This window comes from Convolutriloba macropyga, chromosome 4, assembly GCF_964194025.1.
Source record: "Convolutriloba macropyga chromosome 4, txConMacr16.3, whole genome shotgun sequence".
In the NCBI taxonomy this organism is placed as follows: domain Eukaryota; kingdom Metazoa; phylum Xenacoelomorpha; order Acoela; family Convolutidae; genus Convolutriloba; species Convolutriloba macropyga.
This window is the reverse complement of record NC_134471.1, coordinates 6,224,199-6,231,055: the sequence shown is the minus strand read 5'-3', so window position 1 is coordinate 6,231,055 and position 6,857 is coordinate 6,224,199.

Below are 6,857 nucleotides of genomic sequence, written 5' to 3'. Positions count from 1 at the left end.
ATTGTCTTTGATGATCAACAAAATCAAAGGCCAGAAAACAGAGCTCAAGAAACTCTCAGAGGAAGTGATGAGACAGCAGCCACATCAAAGCACTGCATCATCTATATTGAATAGGCAAATGGCACTAATAACTCGCCTCAATGAATTGGAACTGCGAGTCGATCTGTTGGACGACGATGGCCAGCTCAGTCAGTCTTCCAGTCGCATTAGAGATGATGTCAGCATGATCTCCAGCAGAAGAAACTTGTCTCGGCAATCAACACCTGCGCCCAGTGACGACAAGGAACGAATCCAGCATCAGCGCGATATAGAAGAAAAGCAGACCAGCAGTAACATCTTCAATCAGCCGCCCCCATTACCACCACGGCCAAGACAACCATCATTGTTTCTACAAACATCTAATGAACCAGGACTTCAAATTCAGCATGTGCTTGAAGCCCACCAAAGAAATCCTAAAAAGGAAGTTCATGAAAGTCTTCTAAAATCGAAAAATAAACTTGAAAACCAAACAAACGCTCCGAATCCTTTTTCCTGCTTTGACAAAGATACCAGCCAAGAATTCACATCTCCAACAAGATCAGGGAAACTCGCAATTGCCTCCAACTTGGTAAATAGAGATGTCTGCGATATTGAAACAGCTCAAATCAACTTGAGTGACAACTTTGACACGTCGCAGAACCTTTTGCCTCCAATCCAAAATTTGAACCTTTCAGGTAATCACTCACTTTCAAACCCCTTCAATTTGGCAGATCCAACTATTCAATCACAGGCAGATGGTCTATTTGCCTAAAACTCGGTATTGAAGAAAACTTTTAATTTAAACTTGCCAAATCAAAGCAATAATCAGGATTCAACTGCCAACAGAAATCCTCTATACCATAATTTTCCCAATCTGCAACAGGATTTTGGACCTTCTCAAATTCAAATAGGAACAAGTGGATACCTCGATAGTCAACTGTTGAACTGTGATCTGCAAAAACTCCCCTGCCTACCCACAGTGGCCAACAGAACCTGGCATCTCCCAAGTAGAACTGATAAAATAGTCGCAGAAAACAGTTGCCTACAATCCAATCATTGTATTAATCCTATAACTGGGGTACATTCCGCAGGTTTCCCTCCAATTACTCTGCCCTGATGGAACAACAGCATCAAAATACAGTCTTAAATCCTGCAGCTCCTAATTTTCTGCCAAACCAGGTAGCTCCACAATCAAACGGAATTGCGGCTCCTGTGCAATTTCCACAACCTGTTAACAGTCAACATGGAATTGCCAGCACTTTCCCAGTTAAACAATGTGTGACACATTCCAGTCAGTTGTGTAACAACCAGTTTATTCATGGCTCACAAACTCCATCGAACTTTCAAGCTCCAGTAACTTCCACGATCCATGCCCCAACGTGCTTTAATCAACCGCTAAATCCTGTGGGACAAAATCAGTTAAGCCAGCCTTTAATTAACCAGAATTTAATTCCCACTGTCAATCAACACATAAGCTCAGTATACTCGAACCCAAATGTAACACAGGAAAAAGGAAATGTTGATTTCAAACATTCAATCAAATTGCCACCTTTGAAACTTCAGAATTTCAATGGTGACCCTATCCATTTTCACGAGTGGATCAATAACTTCAACACGATGATAAACAACAACGCTTCCATTACAGACACGCATCGTATAACCTACTTGCAGAATTCTGTAACTGGGAAAGCAAAGGACTTGATCAATGCTTATTCCTGCGATCCATCTTATTATCAGACAGCACTGAATGAAATAATCCGACATTTCGGTGATCGTACGATAGTTGTGAATACGTTCATTAACCAGCTCGAAAACTGGCAAATGAATTTCCAAAACAAACAAAGCTTCATTGCCTTTTCCTCATTTTTGAAAAGACTTGTGCAAGCCTTCCAATACCTTGGCTTTACAGCAGACCTCCAGTCTACAACACTCATTAAGAAAGCGAAAGAGAAAACACCACATCATTTGGTTCTGAAATGGACTGAACATTGTCTTACCGAGCTCAGCTCAGACCCGACTCTCGTCGATTTTCAACAATGGTTAGAGCTCCAAGCTCAAATCTACGACAAAGTGAGTCGGGAAAGCAATCAAAGAACCATCAGTTCTCAAGCCTCAAAGTTTGTCAACTCGAACAACCTGCAAACCAAGCCAAACAATAGCAACCTCGCAGTTTCAGTCAACAATGCATCAGCGGAAAACAGTAGAAAACATTGGAACTTTGCGCCTCAGCAAAAACAACCGTCCACTTCGAAAAACGTTCCGAATAAAGCTTTTAATACAAAACGTTCTTGTGAGAAGTGCAAACAAGAACACAGCATTGCCACATGCCCTGAGTACCAATTGTGCTCATCAAGTGATCGATATAACCTTGTTAGCCAAAACAATTTGTGTACAAATTGCTTGAGCAACAAACACCACAAACAATCGTGCCCATCGCAAAAACGATGTCAGGTTTGCAGTGGATTCCACCACACAACCCTTCATGATCCCGCCAAGCAAATCAAACGCCCTACAGCAGCTTTTTCTACTGAAGTTTTTTCTGGTAACAATCCAACAGCTTCGTCTAGTAGCAAAGCTTCAAGTCAAACTCCAAATACAACTTCTCAACAGAAAAGTCAAACAAACAAAGCCCCCAACAGCCGTTATGGCCAAACTTTCAACAACCAAAGCCAGCAAAACGTGCAACGACATAATTTAAACGGCAATGCAATTAACCAATTGTTCAGCATTAACCAATGCTCAGAAACACCGAAGAATTGGTATGAGCAATTGCAGCTTATTCCTGTTTCATTCCTCAAGGGGAATAAAGCATTCGATACCTACGCCCTCATAGATCCCGGTAGCCAATTCAGCTTTGTATTGGACGCCATAGCTGAATTTCTTGAGCTTCCCCGTGAAACTCAACAATCAGTACCACTACAATTTCTCAATACAGAGAACAGCATTTCCCTCTCAAAAATTGTTGAGCCAGTCACAATAACTCCATATAAGTCAAATGAAATATCGTTTGAAATCTCTCGGACGTTCAGCACCCCGTCTCTGAACGTCGCAGCTGAAAAAACATTTGATCTTAATCAAATTTGTGATGCCTTCAACAGTTTGCGCGACATACATTTCCCAAATATTGCCGATGGCAAAATCGGCGCCCTCCTCGGTGTTAACGCATTCGCATCCACCTACCCTACACATGTTATACCTGGCAATCAAAATCAACCGTTTGGTGTGAAAACTAAACTTGGTTGGACCCTCGCTGGTGAATATGAGAATTGTATCTCAGCCACCACTCAACAGCCCGCAAGTCAGCAGAAGACATTTATTTTCAATGTCTCAAGAAACAGAAAAGATGAACCCGGACTTGACGAACTTGTTCAACAGTTCTGGAGTATTGAAGCAGATGGCATTCAGAAGGACCGTGAACAAGTTTACACAAAGCAAGAAGAACAGTTTCTTGATAGTTTGAAGAACTCCATCAATCACAATGGTGAGAGATATGAAATCAAACTGCCCTGGAAATCAGAAATAAAGTTGGAAAACAACTTCTATTCTGCACTGAACCAAGTCAAAAGCCTCAACACACGCCTTCAGCGTAAACCTTCGTTGCAAGAAAAATACAATAAGACTCTATTGACAGACCTCGAGAAAAACTATGTCAAACCGGTGGAAATTCAAGATCCTCAACCAGACAGAATTTGGTACCTGCCACACCATCCTGTGGAGAATATCAATAAGCCCGGAAAAATCCGCCGAGTTGCAAATGCCGCATCAAAATTCCGCGGCCAATCGCTTAATTCAAACCTTCTTACTGGACCAGATCTCCTTAATAACCTTTTTAGGTGTCCTTATGAGATTTCGAGAACATCCCGTGGCGGTCCTTGATCAATCTGCTCTTCGATTTCTCTGGTTAGCAGACAATCAGATACAACAGTACCAATTTACCAGACTCATCTTTGGAGCAAATTGCTCGCCTTCGTGCGCAATATAAGTTGTTAACCATTGTGCCAAAGAGAAAAGTCAACAGTTCCCAGAAGCCCTCAAAGCCCAGAAAGCACTTTTACATGGATGCCTACATCCAATCACATGCAACAGAAGAAGACGCTTGTAAGGCAGTTCTTGAAACAAAACATTGTCTGCAAACAGGTGGGTTTCGACTCACAAAATTTGTTTCAAACAGCTCCCTAGTTCTAAACCAAATCCCCCCAGAAGACAAAGAAAACCAGACAGATGTTGTTAGAGTTCTTGGTGTTAAATGGATTCTTGAGAAAGACTGCTTTCTTATGAAACCTCTCACTAATTTCCCAAAAGATGCCTCAGCAAACACTCAACGTAAGATCTTTAGTCTTGTCTCCTCGATCTTCGACCCAATAGGGGTAATGTCGCCATCAACGATCCGTTTCAAAATAGTTCTTCAAGAACTGTGGAAACTTGGGAAAAAATGGGACGAACAAATTGCCCCTCAAGTAGTTAAACCACTTCAAAAGAATTTGGACTTATACTTTTCTTCACCAGACGTGACATTGAACAGAACTCTGAATAAGAGTTGCCATTCACCAGAAAGTGAAAATGAAATCCATATATTTGTCGACGCCTCAGCTGTAGCAGTTGCAGCCGTTGCATACTTGAAAACAGTTCCTGACTTAGGCACTGATGTTGAAACTTTTTACTTAATAGGCAAATGCAAAGTTGCCCCAATTAAACAAATCAGCATACCCAAATTAGAGTTGGAAGCCGCAGTCATCGGAGTGCGCCTTCTTTCAACCATCATGAAAGAGTCATCGTTTCACATTACTCGTTCTACACTCTGGACAGATAGTCAAGTAGTACTTGACTGGTTATCCAGAATCAAGAAGCAACCTGCCTTTGTTGAGAATCGCCTTAAAGAAATCCTTGCATCAACTGGTGCCTACCAATGGAAACACGTTACCACCAAAGAAAATCCAGCTGCACCACGGAACTCGTGGTCTCAATCCAGACGAAATTCCAGCCAAGTGGCTAACAGCGCCAGCATTTCTTTCCACAAGACAGCTCACCGCTCCAGAAAACTCTTCAAAGCATGTGTTAGCGACGCATGAATTTTCACGCAATTTGTCGGAGCAAATAATCGAGCCGACACGGTTCTCAACTTGGAACAAGTTGCTCCTGACTTTAGCAACGGTCTTCAATTTGGTCTTTCGGATCAAAAAGCAAAGGCCTAAAGATCAGCAGTTTATAACAGAAGACGTCATTTTTGCAAGAAATCGGCTGATCAAAATGTCGCAACAAAATATCTTCTTCTCAACAATCCAAGCCCTGGAACGTGCTTCCAGGATAGATTCAAAGTGCAAAATCCGTTCGCTCAACCCAATGTTGGACAGCAATGGAATCCTTCGGTCATGCGGAAGATTGCAGTTTGCGCCAGATAACCTCGAAGTCGAGAAATTTCCGATTATACTGCACGCAAAAGACAAGATAGCGAGACTCTATATAGAGCATGCACACAACATTTGCGTTCACCAAGGAACAGAGCCAGTGAAAGCCTTTGTGCAGCAAAGATACCACATCATTGGACTCAGAAAAACACTTTTAAGTATAAAGTACAGATGTTTTCTCTGCAGACGATTTGCCGCTTAAAACATTCAACCTGTCATGGCTCCCCTGCCTGCCTGCCGTTTCCCGACAGACTCTACCCAGTATCCTTTCGCGAACAGCGGAGTCGACTTTTTTGGACCCTTTTATATAGAAGATGCCAAAGGACAGATTGAAAAACACTACGGCCTCATCTTCACTTGCCTGGTTACTAGGTGTGTCCATCTAGAAGCTTGTCCCGATCTCAACACTGACACTTTTTTAAACGCCTATCGACGTTTTGTAAGCCGCAGATGCCAGCCAATAACAATGCTCAGCGACAATGGCAAGACATTTATTGGTGCATCTGAGGAACTAAAAAGATCTGTGAAACGTCTCGACAACGACAAAAATCTACAAAGCAATGGCAGCAACAAACACAACCTGGAAGTTCAATCCTCCCTATGGACCTCATTTTGGCGGTATTTGGGAGCGCTTGATCCAGACCGCGAAACGCACCCTATTGATCATTCTAGGCTCCAGAAGACTGTCTCTTGATGTGTTCAGGACAATTTTGGTCGAGACCGAAGCTATATTGAACTCCAGACCACTAACGATTGTCGCTGACATTCCAGAAAATGAAATGCCTCTCACGCCAAACCATTTTCTGATCAACAGACCACCTGGAAAGTTCGACAGCCAAGAACCCGCCAGTTTCAAGTCTTGGAAGAATGTGCAGCAAATGGTCAATCATTTCTGGAAACGACTCGTCAAGGAGTATCTTCTAACACTGTTAAAGAGATCCAAATAGAGCGATAGTGACCAAACACCACTCAGAGTCAACGACATCGTTTGGATTCTGAAAGATATCACTCCACGTGGAATTTGGCCCCTTGGACGTGTTCTCGAAGTCTACCCTGGACGAGATGGACAACACCGTGTGGTCAAGGTGAAAACGGCTTACGGCACCTACGTTCGCCCGGTCTCCGTCCTCGCACGCGTTTTGGCTGATTAGCCCAATTTTTTCTTGACCTTTTTCGAAACGGTTTTCTAGGCAACTTGGGTTACACCCCCTTCGACGATCTGGTCAAACGTCCGTGATGTGTTAGTTGGCCTCCTCTTTCCCCTGGAGCATGTTGTGCAACAATCAAGTCAGAAGTAAAACTTGAAAAAACATTGATTTTTGTCCTTATCGCAACAAAAACGAGTTGGTTGTTCCCGCAACTTAAAACTGATATAAAAAACTTAACAAACTGTCTACAACAATGTAATTGAATCCTTATCTACATTCTCTTACA